This window comes from Fringilla coelebs (assembly GCF_963513975.1).
Source record: "Fringilla coelebs genome assembly, chromosome: 2".
Classification (NCBI taxonomy): Eukaryota; Metazoa; Chordata; class Aves; order Passeriformes; family Fringillidae; genus Fringilla; species Fringilla coelebs.
The window spans coordinates 24715777-24731955 of NC_140029.1; positions in this window are offsets into that span (position 1 = coordinate 24715777).

The window sequence follows — 16179 nt, forward strand, 5'->3', positions numbered from 1 at the left end:
AAGGGAAGAAGCTGTACTGACACCGTCCAGCCTGTTCCTAACCGCAGCCGCATCTCCGCCGCCCCGGGAGCGGCTGGGGAAGCCTTTCTTTGGACATGCCCGGGAAGAAAAGTGAGGCTGGGGTCACGAAAACATCCATCCGTGTTTTCCCGTCTCTCCCTGGAGTGCCTTCGGACACGCTTTCATTTTTCGGCTTGCGCCGAAGCTGAAACAGCCAAGGTTGCGAGTAAAGACGAGAGGAAAAAAAAAAAAGAACCCCACAAAAACAACACCACAAACAAACGAGCAAGGGAAAAAAAAGACGAAAGTGATGCGGCGCTTCCAGCTGCCGCCGTGCGGGGCCGTGGCCGAGCTCTCCCCATGTTCCCGACGGGGAAGGCGGCGGGGCCGCCCGCAGCCCGCATGGACCGCTGTTGCCGTTCAGCTCGGTCCTGCACGAAATTCTCCGCGGTTTGGGTCATAATAACTCATTTAGAAATTGACAGCTGTAACAGGGGGAGAGGAGCGTGATTGGAAAAGACTCACTGTAAATACCGGTATGCTGCAGTAAAGCATCTTATGAAGGAAGACCTCTGCCATCATTGTATGGGAAAATTAACTAGTACTTATCGGGGTTTATTAAATTTAGGGGGGGGTCAACGGAGTTAGAGAGTAATTTGAGATCAGAGGCACCACCCTCCCCGCAGAAGCAAGAAAAGAGTGTAACCTTAGGCAAGGTACCTGTGACCTCTCTGTACCTGTGTGATTCTTCACAGAAAATGATGCTGACAATCTCTACTGTCCTGGCAATGTGCTTTGATTTCTCTATCTGGAAAAATGCATAGAATTGGTAATTATAAACTTAGATTATATGTAATGATTTCATAAGAAATCTCAGTGAGGACAGCTTCCTATGAAAACTCAGGAATAGTTGATTTTCTAGCTATGACTGTAGTGGGCCAAACTGTCTCCTATATCCACACTACCAAAGATGTAAGGGAGTTAGTTATCTAACTAAAAGTTTCTTGCCACTGGGTGATCTGGGCCTATAAACTCAAACTTTTTTCTGCAAACCCCTTTGAAAATATTTTCCTCAGACATTTATGAAATATATTGGTGGCCTTGCGCAAGCATTCGTAGGTCTGAAATGTCAAAAAGATAAATATTATTTCATCTACCCAGTCGTATATGTTATTCTTGACCATGTGGGTAATACAAATTAAATATACTGGCTATAGCAGCACAGTTTGTTTGCAAACAACTTCTGTGACAAAGGCATTAGAATAGACTAGAGTCCAAGGTTGCAGTTTAAAGTTTATGTTGGCATTGATATATATTCAGCAGCTCATTTTTAGCAGGAGTTGATTCATAACAAGCATTATTTTTCCACAGTTATGTTTGGGTTTTTTGGATTTTTTAATGCATAACTGGGGTACCGAACACAAGAAGTGGGACCCAGGCACATGTAAAATTCAGGTTAAAAAGGAAATTATTTCATGACCAACATGCTGGAATGAATGTTCTTCATTTACATAGGTGATCTGTCTTATTCAAAGTTTTCTCTGAACTCTCCTGAATTGTTTTTCAACACTATATCCCTTCTGAAAAATTTTTGCAGTCATTTCAGTGTAATTCTGGGACATTTAATGACAATAAATGCACTAATACCAATTGTCCATCCCACCTTTCAGCTAAAATTCACTGGTCCTACAGACTGGCATGTCTTATGATTTAGCTATTCCTGTGCATTGTATAGCAATGTTTGCTTTAATTTCTGCAATAAGTGGGGTTTCAGAGCTACAGAGAGGCGTGAATTGGGATGGTTAAGCACAACACATGCACCCTTTTTCCACCAAACAACTTCAGGCACAACATAGGGGTGACAGAATCTTTAGTAATACAACAGATTTGCCAGAGGATGGTTGCTTAAATCATCTCTATAGAACAATTTCATCATCCTGAAAGAAAAAATGATCCTGTTTTACCCTCCCATTCCTTTTCTTCTGTCATATTACCCTGCCCCAACTCTATTTCACCGCATCTCCTTCCAGTTTGAGATCTTGACTGGGAATGCTTCACTAATATTAAAGTACACCGACCAAATAGTTCTAATATTAGCATCTTTCCTGCCTGCTAAACTATGCTTTTGCTAGCATACCAGGCTTCAGCCATCTCCTTTTTCCTCCAAGAAAAATAAATTGTGTTGGGTAATGGTCAGATTTATCAAAATATACTATCTGTGTGAGGGGCATTTGCCATCAGTTATGTCAACCATAAAATGTTACCTCTGTCCACCCTAAAATGACTGAGGCATGCCTAGAAAATTGTAGACCTTGGTTTTGGCAATGAAGTTTAGATATAGCAAATACAGTTCTGTTGGCACTGATTGCACATTTCCATGCTTCAAGTACTTGGGGTTCCTTAGCTGTATTAAAAAAAAAAAAAAAAAGTTAGGATCATTTCATTTATTTATAAGTGTACTTAAACTTCATGTTTTCATTACTGAGCTATATGGATGGATGCAAAACACTGGCCAGGAGCACTGGTTTGCAAGCAATGAACTTCTCAAGGCATCGATGAATTTTGCTTGGGAAGGCTGTTTGTCTGAATAATGATTGTTAAATGATTGAATTTATTACTTCTAGAGGCATGCAACTGGTTTTAATTACATCTGGAAGCTTGATTCTACAAGCCCAGCACATACAGGGTCCAGCTGGGGTTTTTTGTTTGTTCCCTGTCCCTCTGCCCTCACCTCCATTAGCAGGACTGAAGCATGAGGCCCTGTGAATATGTAGCTATATTTAAATACTGCCCCAAGGTCACAGTTACTCAAAAGACCCTTTCTGAAAAACTGGATGCATGAGTAGGTTGAATTTCAAAATTTGTTCTTATTCTAAATATCATTTTGAAATATCTTTCAATATCAGGATAAAGAGTAACAGTTGAAAGGGATGTGTTTGATGTTTGGCTTGGCTGTTGCCTTCTACCTGTTGCCAGGTTCACAGAGCTGATGGTAGTGAAGCCATGGGAAAAAGGTGCAGAGAAAGATTATGTGCGTCAGCAACATTTTCTTATCCTATCAAGAGTACAGTTATCTGTTCCAACAAAACAGAGTGATTTATATTTTGATGTCCTTGAACTTCTACATAAACAGGTGAAGTCAGTTTATTCCGTGGTACATTTATTTGCATATTCCTGATACAGTGTCATTCTGGTTATACATTTCATAACCTGAGTGTAAGAGGACATGAACTCCGATGAACTCATTTCTCTCTAACCTTTCTCAACTCCTTTGAGTGCTAATGTACCATGACTGTGCTACTATCCAGTAGAGAAGTCTGTGTTATTTGGGAGGAAGGACAGGTCATCTTTCCAGATAATTTTACAAAAGACTTTGTTGATACCACTCATTTAGTAACTCCTAACAGCAGGGTTTATTCCTTTATAGCAAGATTAATGCTAATTGATACAGTTGCCCTCACCTTTAAATAGGGGCTGTCAATTTTTTTCACCCTGGTCCTGTGTAAACAACTATGGGTGGTTTTGTACAAGAGGGAAAGATACTCAGAAATCACAGAATCTAAAAATACTTCTTTCTTAAGTAAAGGTTACTTGCTTCAGTGAATATAGCACCCACAGTCTTCCAGAGAATTCCAGGTTAAATAAATAGGGGTTACAGTTATGCAACTTTGTGCATATTCAGTAATTCTTGAAGCAAATAATATTTTTATTAATTATTTGAAATATACACAGAAATAATGTTGATGTCACTACCCTGTACATTCTTATATGGGAGGGGGGATTAAGGTGAGAAAAATCTGGAGCATGCCTTATTTACAGATTTTTAATTTTTTTTTTTTTTTTACTACGACTTGGATATTTTTCTCAATTTGGATCATTTCTTCCTCAAATTTATATCTCAAGTGGCAGATTCAGAACCCCGGAGTCCCCAGCCTGGCGTTTGGGGAAAGCCCTGCGCAAGTTCCCGGGGTCTGAACAAGGAGACAGTTCATCTTCCTGTGACAGGTGAACCCGCAAAAGGCCGCTTCGGGACCAGGTCTTGCTGCAGCAGCATGTCCCCGGGCCGGGCGGTGCTCGGGCAGCCGGGGGGGCTCCTCGGGCCGGCCCCGGCCCCTCCCGCCGCGGGGCTCCGCCGGTAGCGCCGCCCGGTGCGGTGCGGGGGCTGCGCGCGTCCGGCGCCTCCCGCGGAAATGGAAATGGCCGCTTTTGGTAAATCTGCCGGGGCGAGCCTGGGGAAGGGCTGGGGGCGTGCGGGGGGTGTGGATCAGCTCCGGCCCCGCTCCCGCCCCTCCGCTGCCGGTGCGAAAATTACGCACTGGGGGCTGATATGCGTCAGCGCTTCGCAATCACCAGGATTTTCTTCCTGGAACATCTATTTTTGTTGGTTGCGGGTTTTATTTTGGTTCGGGTTTGGTTTGCGTTTTTTGTGGGTTTTATTCTTTATTTTTTTTCTCCTGTATGTATGTGCGCGGTGGGCGGCGATGGCGGAGCCGCAGGGCCGCGGGGCAGCCTCGGGACGCGCCCGCGCCGCCCCCGCCGCGGTGGCACCGCGCTGGGGCTGCCCCTCCTGGTGACACCGCGGTGGCACCGCGCTGGGGCTGCCCCTCCTGGTGACACCGCCCTGGAGCTGCCCGTCCTGGTGACACCGCGCTGGAGCTGCCCCTCCTGGTGACACCGCGGTGGCACCGCGCTGGAGCTGCCCCTCTTGGTGACACCGCGCTGGGGCTGCCCCTCCTGGTGACACCGCGGTGGCACCGCGCTGGGGCTGCCCCTCTTGGTGACACCGCGGTGGGGCTGCCCCTCCTGGTGGCACCGCGCTGGGGCTGCCCCTCCTGACGGCACCGCACTGGGGCTGCCCCTCCTGGTGGCACCGCGGGGGCACGCACGGGCTTCCAAACACCTTCTGTTGTTGTTGATGGTTTGTTGCGTTCTCTTAGTTCGGATTTCCCCGCCCCCCACCACTCCGGGGGAAATGCTGTCTTTCATTCCGACTGGACTGATCACTGATTTAAAAAATATTGTTATTTAAAGAAAAAAGCCTCATAGAATATAACCCGTTCCGTCCTAGGGGAAAAAACAAAGTGTTCGTGAAGCAACAGAGAGAAATATTTTCAAGCAATAATTGAAGTCAATACTCCTCTTGCCTCTGAGAACATACAGCCCTTTTTTGCTGGTTTTTTTTTTTAATAGGTTTTGTAATGTACTTTTCTCACATGTATGGATAGTCAAGATCTATAGTCCTTTAGGGTATTTTTCTCACCAAGATGAGAATGGATGATAGAATTCAATATCTCTTTGATACAATATTTACAGAAAATTTGCAAAGCCTCATTTGCCCAAACACCATAGGACGTGAACAGAAGAGGGCTTGTTTATTTGTCTGTTTTCTGCTTTTTTAATTCTGTTTCTTACTAGTAGTATTCTGTTTGAAAATCTATTTGTTTACTTTTTTTCCCTAGGCAGGTTACTCTAGCCACTTTTCTGTTCTTTTCTGAATGCTCTTAAAGGCTGTTCCCCAGCAATATCATTCCAGTCATTCAGCTTTCCCCTCTGCCTTACAATTCATTTGGCTATTTGCATCTGGCCTTTGCATCTGCTTTAGGTAGTAGCTTGTTTTCCTCTAGCCTTTAAAAGAAAACAAACTTCAGAAGGTAGCCTAACTTCCTCCATCATTTATCTTGACATCAGGATAATTTTCCTAACAGCAGGGGTAATGCAGTTCTGGAGTAGACTGTCAAGAGATTTTTATAGAGTCTCTATCACTAGAGCATTTTAAGCTGTGCAAATATTGCTCAGGAACAACACAAGTACAGTTGTCCTGACTCAGGGCAGTGTGATAGTCTAGATGATCTCATGTTTACTTCAAGTCCTGTTTTGTTGGATTTCTGTGATATATAGACACCTATAAATAGCTCCAGGATTATTACTGTTGAAAAAGAAAAGAACAACCTTCACTTTCTCTCTCTCTTTGATTTTTTTTCCTTTTCTTTTTCCATCTGCTAATTTAACTGTGCAAAATAAAGAGTGTAAAACTATGATTATGAATCATCTCTTTGTGTTTGGGATACACTTTTGGTGCAATTCTTGCTTGTGCAGGACATTTGCTGATCTCATTTGTGTATGCACAAGACCACCAGGAATATGGAGACATTTGGGGAAATAGAGACACTGCAGAGGAAAATTTTGCCTGCTTTTCTCAGTGCATCCCTTCAGTGGAAGTTTTATGTGTATAAGGTGAGGAAGGCTTGCCCTCAGAGTAGGCTGACTGCTTTCAAGGAAAATTACCATCTATCTGCATTATTTAGGCAGCGTCTGGGAAACTCACTGGAGCCTCAGGCTTCCATTGTGTTAGAAACTGTGTAGATGGGTAATTAATGGTGGGCCTCCTTCTGTTTTGTCTAATGTATATATTGTACATATGCAATGATTTGAGGAATATTGCCAGTGTGGGGAGGCAAATGCAATTCTGCAGTCCCATGAATGCTGTGGTTGACTGACAAGCAGCAGCTTCAGCTCACCCATTTCCTAACAAATGGAGACTGCAGGCATGCTCAGCATGTAAAGAACTAAAAAGTGTCAGCCTTCCATATTTTGATGGGCTTACATGCAAAAGCAACACATGTCCTGAGGGAAGAGGTGGAGGATCTTTTTTAAATATATTTTTGGAAACAGGTTTTTTCAGGTATGCAGATTAAGTGCAACTATTAATTTCAGGAAGGTTAAGCATCACCACAAGATGAGTACAAAACTCTTGGCACCAGAAATACATGCACTTTCATGTGCCTGTGAGAGAGGTTGAATAAAACTTCCTCCGAGTTCTTGGGCATAAGGGCTCAAACACCGCACCCATGCTAGAGACTCTCTCATGGATTGTGGGGCATAAGAAGGAGGAGGTGGCATGTCCAATATACTTGTTGTATCAAGCACTACCATGGTTGGAGGCAATCTGCATGTCTAATAATAATAACTTGATTAAAAAGTTGGTGTCAAGTAAATTTCACAGAAATGAAAAAGAAAAGATTCTTGCCTGTTCTGCTGAGTGCTCATGGATGCAAAATGAAATGGTCACTTAACGTTTTTTAAATATTCATGTGAACATGACATGTTCATTACTAAAGTGTGAGACCAGAAAATGAAATACAAGTGAAGAGTGTGCTTTCAGTTAAACTGCTGATTAAGCAAAGGAGCAGCATATGTAACAGAAGAGAATGAGATAATCATGGCACATGAACATGTTTTTAATTTCGTCTATTGCACTTAATCATACAATAAGGGAATGCTTCTGGGTGCCTCACTTCATTCCTACACACTTCTTTTTTCAGAGACTCTTTACCGACTTGTAAAAACTTTCAAGGTTACAGAAGTAGATTTTTAACAGATGAGTAACTCCAAATGCCGACGTTGCAAGAGCTGCTGTCCCCTCTTGAACGCAGCTGGTATGGAAGTGGATCAGTGAGCTGAGATTCAGTTCACTACCTTGCAATGCCCAAACCAAAGCAAACCCTTGCTTCAGCTGGCGTTGTGTGAGGACCTGAAAGATGCCTTAGAAGTGAAGCTTCCTAAGGGTATCTTTTCCTTATACCTTCCAGTGAGCTGAAAGGACCTTGCATTTCTGGTACAAACTGTTCTGAGTTTATTTGCTAACAAAAGCCTCTGTCCCAACTAAATTGAACCAAGTGAGAGAACCCTGGGCTGTACTGCAGTTTGGCCTTTGGGTTACCCTTGCCAGCATTTATTTACAGAAGTCTCCTCTGCAACTATTTCCTGAGAAGGTGTCCTTCGTTGTAATAAAATGACATTTTTGCTTTGTTCAGGAATGGATAAACACAACCAGTGTGTTTATCCATTTTTACATTCTAAAAATGTAGCTATCACACTGGTGTAAGTTACACGGATAAAATTTATAGCTTGTGGAAAAATCAGATAGTTTTAAAGTCAGTAGTTGGCTGTAAAGTTGTTAATTGAACATTTGCTGAAAAATGCCTATGGGGAAGTGATCTTGCTATTCTTGCAGGATAATCAAGTTTAAAAACAACAGTTGTTGTCTATATTTAAAGAAATACAAGGTAAAAACCACAGTCCCCAAAACATTCACACTTTGAGACATCCTTACATTACCAATCCTTTAGGCAGGTAATACTGAAGTAATCTTACTACACCATTTAATGACTTGTTGATTTAGTGATTTTTGGTTTTTTTCTTTCAGATTGAAAAAAAAAATAGCAGGTTTTAATATTTCTCACTTTTGAAGACTCTCTGTAATTAATTAATTTTTATTTTCTTTGTTCAAGTGCAGGTTCAGCTTTGTAACCACACTGCACACACAAATCAAATTGATACACTACTTTAAACATTGCCTCCACTTAGATTTTAATATTCAGAAAAACCTGAAAATCTTACAAACCAGTCACTGACTCACAGAATCTTAATGTGAGTAAGGTTGGAAGGGATCACTTAAGGTCATCTACGCCAATCTCCCTGTTCAAACAGGGTACCCTAGAAAATGCTGCTCAAGATTGTGTCCAGATGTCTCATGAATATCTGCTGGAAAGGAGAGTCCACAGGCTCTCTGGGCAGCCTGTACCAGTACCTTGTCAGCTGCACAGTAAAGAAGTTCTTGCCTATCTTCATGTTGAACTTCCTGTGCTTCAGGATTCCTGTGTTTCGGTTCCCTCTGAATTGTGTCAGCAAGACTGAGGAGCGCACATCAATTGACAGGGCTCCCTTCCATTTGAAAATGACCTCACAGAACTGACAATATTTTGTCTCAAGTTCATTAGTTTCAATAAATTCATTCCTGTCCCTCATTTTAAACTTTAAGTGCTGACTAGATGTCCTAGTTTTTCTTGCAGGTGCTGGTAAAGGGGTGGAGCTAGGCTGCTATTCTATACCACGCACATCCTCTCTGGACAGGGTGGCTTGGGGGGGAAGAAAGGGGGAACACGCTCTGGAAGTGAGGCCATTTTGTTCCATTTCTTCCTGGGGACCAGCCCTGCAGACTTTGTCCCTCTCTCATGGTTGCCCATCCCTTCCCATCCCTCGGGAAGAATGCAGCTGCAGGTGGCAGACACAGCTGAGCCCAGCGGAGCGCACAGGCTGTGGTGTTGCTGTGGGGAGCAGTCACAGGAACAGAGCAGCAGAGGTGAGCCATGACTGAGCCGAGCCTGGGCTGAGCCTGAGCTGAGCCTGGGCTGAGCCTGAGCCCAAGCCCAGCCGATCCCAAGCCGAGTGCGGAGGAGCCAAGCTGAAGACTGCCAACGGCACCCGAGCCAGCAGCCCAGGAAGGGGGTGGCGCAGTGCAGACCATCCAGCGCTTTGGGTGTTTGTCCATCACTGTTTTTCCTCGTCCTGGACTCTGGAATGCCAGCTGGACACAGGGAATGCCAGCTGTGGATAGTGCTTGCCATCGTGTCTTTGTCTTGGCAGCCATGCAGAACAGAGTGAAGGTAATGAACACCTCTGTGTGTAAAGCACCTTCTCCTTTGTACACTTTTGTTGTTAATGCCGTTGCTATTATTGTGCATTTCTTATTCCATGGCTGTTTGGTTTTGATAAATTACTGTCTCAATGCATAGTCTCTTCCTTTGTTCCTCTCTCAGTGAAGCAGAGGCAGGGGGAAGAAGACCAGATTATTTGGAGTTTAATTCCCATTGGGTTTTAAACCACCACAGTAGATCACAGGGTATGTTACAAAAATGCAGCAGATGTACTCTGCATTTCCAGAAGAGCTGTTATATCTGAAGAAAACCATCACAATCCACAAGATGTATTTTCTCTCAACAACCTCATTCTAGTTTGTTATTTTTTCTTGGATAAATTTTATACTTTTTTGCAGGCTTAACAAGTCACTTAAGAATAGGTATTCACAATTTAAGTTGTATTTATTATAGCAGCATGAATTTTAAAGCCAGCTGTGGAGGTTTCAGATCTGATGTCCTCTGCAGCACAAACAACTTGTGATCAAACTCGTTTATGATATTTAAGTCTTCCTGTACAGGCCTTGAGGGGCCATTAGGTTATACCCATAAGCAATGGGGTGAGTGAAGACATGCTGTAAACTTGGCTGGATTGGCTGTGCCTGCATGTTTGGTGAAGTGGTTTCATCTCAGCTAACCACAGCTATCTAAAATTTCAATGACTAATGCATTTTAGCCTCTAGAGTTCCTCCAAAGTAATGAAGGGAGGGTTATTAATCCTTTCTTCAGGTAGTTCTGAAGTTTAACATTAAGCATAGTGAATCTGGTTAATGTGTATTTTAATAATGGAGGAGATAATGTATAGCCACATATGTAGGTGTTGATTCCATCAATTGCAACTACTAATTCAAATTTTTTACAAAGAATTAAGGCATTAACTTTGTACCAGGAAGTTTATGTCCAGACCGATATCATTCCCTCTCACCATGCCACACTTCATCTTCTTGCCAGTTAGGGCATTTTTAGAGCTTCTGTAAAATAAAACCCTGATGGACTCAACTTTGTGTGCACTGCTCACTGAACAAAAGCATTCAGCTTAATTTGAAAGACCCTTATGATTAGTTGTATACAGTTTTGGTGTCAGCAATCACAAAACAATGTATTAAAAAAGGTGTGACATATTTCCATTAGAGAATAACTTTCCTCCATTTGCTGTAAAGGTACTCTAGAGAACTAGCTAACATTTGCCCCCTCTCTTTTAAAAGGCCAAGACTAATATATTTGATTGCTTGCCTGCCTGGATACAATATTACCACTTTGGAATTTATTGGAAATTTTCAGAAAACATTTTAGGCATTACAGAGCACAACACAGATGATTTTCCTGAAAACCAGGAAACGGTTGGACTTTAAGGTTACTCATTGCTCTCTAAGTGCTGTGTGACAGCTGTGGGACAGATGCTTAGCCAGCAAGGGAAGCCACTGAGAGCAAAATATAGACATTTCATTTTTTCCCTCTCTCTTCTCACAGATGGTTTGTTGATGATGGTAGAGAAAGAAGGAAGACACCAGCTGTTGGGTCATTGTTTTAGAAAGGGTAGAATTACAGGCTATTTAGAAGAGGGATTAAAGACAGAAGCCCACAATATCCTTGATGGTGAAGATGCTGAGGGGCAGGGATTTTGTTCATCAGTGCTTTATTGATGACCTATCCATTTTATCCCTTTTCACCATTATTGATCTTCCCATCCCATATGAATATCAGCAATGATTAGATTAGATTAGATTAGATTAGATTAGATTAGATTAGGTGATTTTTTGACTCCTACACTCTCCCAGCACCACTATCACTCCTGCCCCCCATTTGCCTCTCGGTTTCCAGTCTGTTGAATCTCATGCATTAACAATGAGATTTGAACACTTGCTCCTGCCTGACTTCTCTCCATTTGTCCCACTTTGCACTTTTTTTTTGCTTCAGGCTCTTCTATGCCATGAAGTGATGTATTAGAGGGCTGTGTGTCAGATCAGAGAGAAAAGGCAGCAGGACTGTAAGGTATTGACTCACCAAAGGTACTTTGCACCCTGAGGTGTGTGGGGTACATGCCTGTGCTGGAGGGCAGCGTGAGGCTGCTCCCTCACATGGCCTGATGCACCAGTCTGATTCCCCATCACATTATCAGCCATTATTTCTGTCTTATCCACAGACACTGACTAATACCAAGAGATATGCATCTCCCCAATTTTTTTCTCTTCAGCTTCGCCTCTGCTTCCCTTCAGCAGCCTACTGAGCTCTTCCAGATTACCGAATCCCAAGCAGGTTTGACTCCATAGAGAAATGGAACTTGAATATTGAATGTCCCCTTTTCCTGCTCCATGGTTTCCACCCAAAACCCTGGCCCTGGAGACTGGAGAGGAGTAAGAGATCAGGGTCCCTTGGCTGGCTGCATGCAATCTCATATAGCTCCTCAAATCCCCATCAAGCTTATTTTATAGATGCTCTCTGCTTTCTGAGCTGCAAGAGTGAGGTGAGACCTGCAGAGAGCCTGTCTTTATCATCTTTCCCTTTGAAAACACACCAGGAAGGAAAACAAAGAGTGGAAAATTAGTGTCTTTCTCTGGCGTTCCTCGAAAAGAGGGACTGGAGGAAGCAGGGTAGCTGTGGATGGTGTGTGTGTGTGTGTGTGTGTGCCACAGACAGCTCTGTCCTTCCGTGCCAGTGATGGCTGCCCAGGGAGGGACCAGGAAAGAGTTCCAGCTCTTACACAGCAAATCCCTGAGGACCAGAATACAGGAAAATAAGCAGGACATGGTCAGGATAAGTTTCCCAGTAAAAATCTTGAAAATTTCATCTCAGCCTCAAGCTTTTTGATTAACTCTGAGACTTGTTTTGTACTTACTGAAATTAAAAAAACCCCAAAACAAAAACACAAACACCACAAATGCTAGCAAAGTTGTGCAACTTTATTTACAGATAATGTAGCCAAAGTCTGGTTTCCCCAAACACAAGGAAAAATTCCCTGCTGTTCTTGTCCCTTATTTATGCAGATGTACATAACCCCTGCTAACTATTTCTTCATCTGCTGTGTTTGCAATATATCCCAAGGAAACTGCTTGGTTTTATAGTTCAAAACAGAGTAATATGTGTCTGTAGGGTGGTAGCTTTCATTGCTTCTGTCTTTCTCTATGGAGAGCTCAATTTGTTCTGACTACAACAGCCATAAAAAGACCAGTTCTCATCCCTTCCAGTGTGAAACCATGGACCACATTAACCAACTTAGTGCTCCTTTGCACTAAAAAATTAACCATCAACCATCTCCTACCCATTTTTTTAGACCCACTACACTCAGTCCTGCAAGTGTAATCTCTATGTTCTACTCCCGAAACAGCTTTTAATTGGCAATATTTATACCCATATAATTTTTACTTAGCTACAGTTGTCTAAACCACTTCCTGTTTGTAATCTGTCCGCATAATTTCTCTCCTCTTGCCATTTTCAGAATTGAGAGATATTATTACAGTTTATGCCCTCTTTTTTTTTTTTTTTTTTGGTCATCCCATAGGTAAATGGATTGAATAACTGTCTAAGGCGGTAGCAGCACATTGGTGATACTTGGTAAATTTTAGTTAACAATTACACATTGAAATTCTGAATTCTGCAGTTTAGTCTCATTTATTATATGTTGTCTTGGTTGTGTTCTGGTGTAACATTTAATCAGAGTGTCATGTGGTATCACGGCTTAGCAGAAGTCTGAAAGGCATTGTTTTGTCAACATAGTTACCTTTATTAAACAAATCAATTAATCAGAATTCTTATCTCATAAAAGTACTATGCAGTTTGTTTAACTTAACCTGTTTTGCATAAAGTCCTGTTGACTGGCAGTAATTATGTTGCCATTTTCTATTTCCTTATGGACAGAGTCCCATATCAGCTGTTCCATTCTTTCACATGGAACCAAGGTCAAGTTAACTCATCTAGAGTTACCGTGGTCATCCTGTTTACGTTGTTGAAATATCAACACGGTATTCGATTTTTCCAGGCCTCTTGGACTTCTCCAGTATGCCAAAGCTTTCTGCCAATGCAGAGCAGTACAAATTGTTTTTAAAATCTTTCAATCAAGTTATGTGGACCTGCCAATTTCAAAAAATTAATAGACGTTCTTTACCATCTGCTTCAGAAAATGTCAGAATAGATGATAGTTTGGCAATGCAGAAACTGCTCTTCTTTCTAAATGCAAAACAGAAATATTCAATGAATGCTTTTCTTTTCCACAATTAGTGATGGAACTATGTCAGCACTAAGATTTCTATTGTACTAAATAGTCTTTCAGAAATTCAGAATAAAGTAAGGAGATATTCTTGTTGTCGTTATCCCTACATTTTCATAGATCTATTTAGTTTGCATACCAATATAGAGCATTTATTAATGTATGAAATTACAACCATTATCTATAATTGTCTTTTAAGTGTTCTATTAGCATGTATATACACACATATATGTGTATATACGCTAATATATTGATGTACTGCTGTATGCAGTAATTATAATACACATAATAATCAGCTCTCAATTCTGTATGCACATCTTTAATTAGATCATTGCTGTGTACTTCTTGGCATGTGTTTTAAGCTGAGTGAGAAATCAGTTTCACAAGTCAGAATAAGGATAATGCAGTATTATAACGTGCTTTTCTCTGGGATGAGATTTCAATCTTTAAGTTTTATAGGATCTAGGTCATTGTAGGGAATGTGGAACAAAAGCTTTAGCACATAGCATTCCATTAGAAGCCCTTTTTTATAGAGGCAATGTTTCTTTCTTTATAGATATTTACTCTTGGTCACAGAAGTTACATGGGGTGGAAATCATCTCACCTTACTTGATAACATACATATCCACATCTAAGCCAGGGATTCCCCAGGGTGACCATGCCTCTGTCCATAGAGAAAAACAGACATTTTAGAGCTCAATGAACCTGACCTATTTTAGATGCCTGCATTAGGATGGTATGAATCATGCCTTATAGTGTTTTTCCTTTCTCCATTTTTCCCCCCACAGACAATAAAAGGAGCCCGTGGTGATTAGTCCTGATCCAGTTTTTTTGCAGAGCAGACTTCTACATCTGGACATCCATGCATCATTTCTCTTTTCTCACTGAGATTAAAAAAAAGAAAAAAGTTTGTTATATAATCATGAGGAAAAGAAGCAAGTGACCCTCAAAATCTTCAAGATACAAAAATTATTTTAAACAAATTGTTTTCTATACCAGCTTTGGAGTTGAACACTGAAGTGCCTCAAGGTTCAAGACCTCAGTCCCACTTATGCAAAACAACTTTTAAATGAAGTCTTCTGAACAACCTTTCACCATGGTTACTCTTCTCCTATTCTATCATTTCCATCAGAGACATGCATGTGTAACAGGGCAACATTGTGTGGCCTAAGAAGTGGAAGGTAAGTTAATTGTAAGAGCAGAAACAAAGGGATAACAACAGAAAAAAAGAGGATAAAATAAAGATTCTGACTTTTTAAATTTTTACCTTCAGCTTTAGACTGAATTACAAATCATTCAACTCTGACTACACAAATATTATAATAACCATAGAGATTCTCAGTATTTTATATCTTTAGTGACAGCAGAATCATAGTTATTTAACAGATGACTTTATACTGACCCATGGGTATTAAAAAAGAAATCTTCAGGCAAACACAGTTCCCTATCTTGGCAAGGATATTGTGCAATTAAGGAAAGAGCTATATTTTATTATTTTTGGCACAGAGGCCATTTTTTTGGTAATGACTACTTGTTCCTTTTTATCATTCTCATCCATGCTATATTGCAGCAACCATGGCCACAGGTGCCTACACTGGATAAACACCTGTCCAATCTACACAAAAAGGAAAGGAAATCAAAGTGTGGCATATTTATTGATTCTCTGTACACAGAAGTGACAAAATTATGGAGAAATGGAAAAAAAGGGTAAATTTACCATGATTAGGAGGAGAGAGAGTAGAGGAGAATAGTCATGATCCTTTAGAAACAGCTTTTGCAGAAGACAGACAGCAGATAAATCAGAATATGTTATTTTTTCAGAGATAAAACTTGTTCATTAACAGTGTGGCTTCTGAGGTAGCAGTTTGCAGGTACAGGTTTGTTCTTCCACATTCCACATTGTAAAGAAGCAAATAAAATGTGATTGTGTGGGACCCTATAAACTTATTCATCTGCCCAAAGGGATAGTATGTTTCTAAAGTTCCAAAGAATATTTTCTGCCGCTCTCTTGCCCTAACTAACTTATACTTTCTGAAATTATTTTCCTGACCTTGCTTGATTATATTGAAAGCTTTACAGAATTCAATAAAATCCTGTTGTGTGATATATTAAAAAAATTAATATATAAAAATTTCCCCACTTCTGCCCCAAGAGGGCAGGCATTTTGTTCACAAATGTGCACTCACTTCACAACTTGTGGGGCATCCCTGACTCTAGTCTTTCTGATCCGACAGAGGAGCTTACTATCACTCTTATTGACTTCTCAAATTTTCTCAGTGTTTCTGTTTACTTCGCTGTGAAAGAATCTACAGAGATTCTTTCTACAGATAAAGTGATTTTCATGAGGCAGATTTCTCCAATCAAGCATACAGCTTTTGAATATTATTAATGCACAATCTAAAATCACCCTACTTGGTTGAGAATAAGGCATCCTTTGAAAGTCTCCAAAAACAGGGGAAGCATTGATATGTGGGTATGCTCAGTCTTTTGAACAGACAA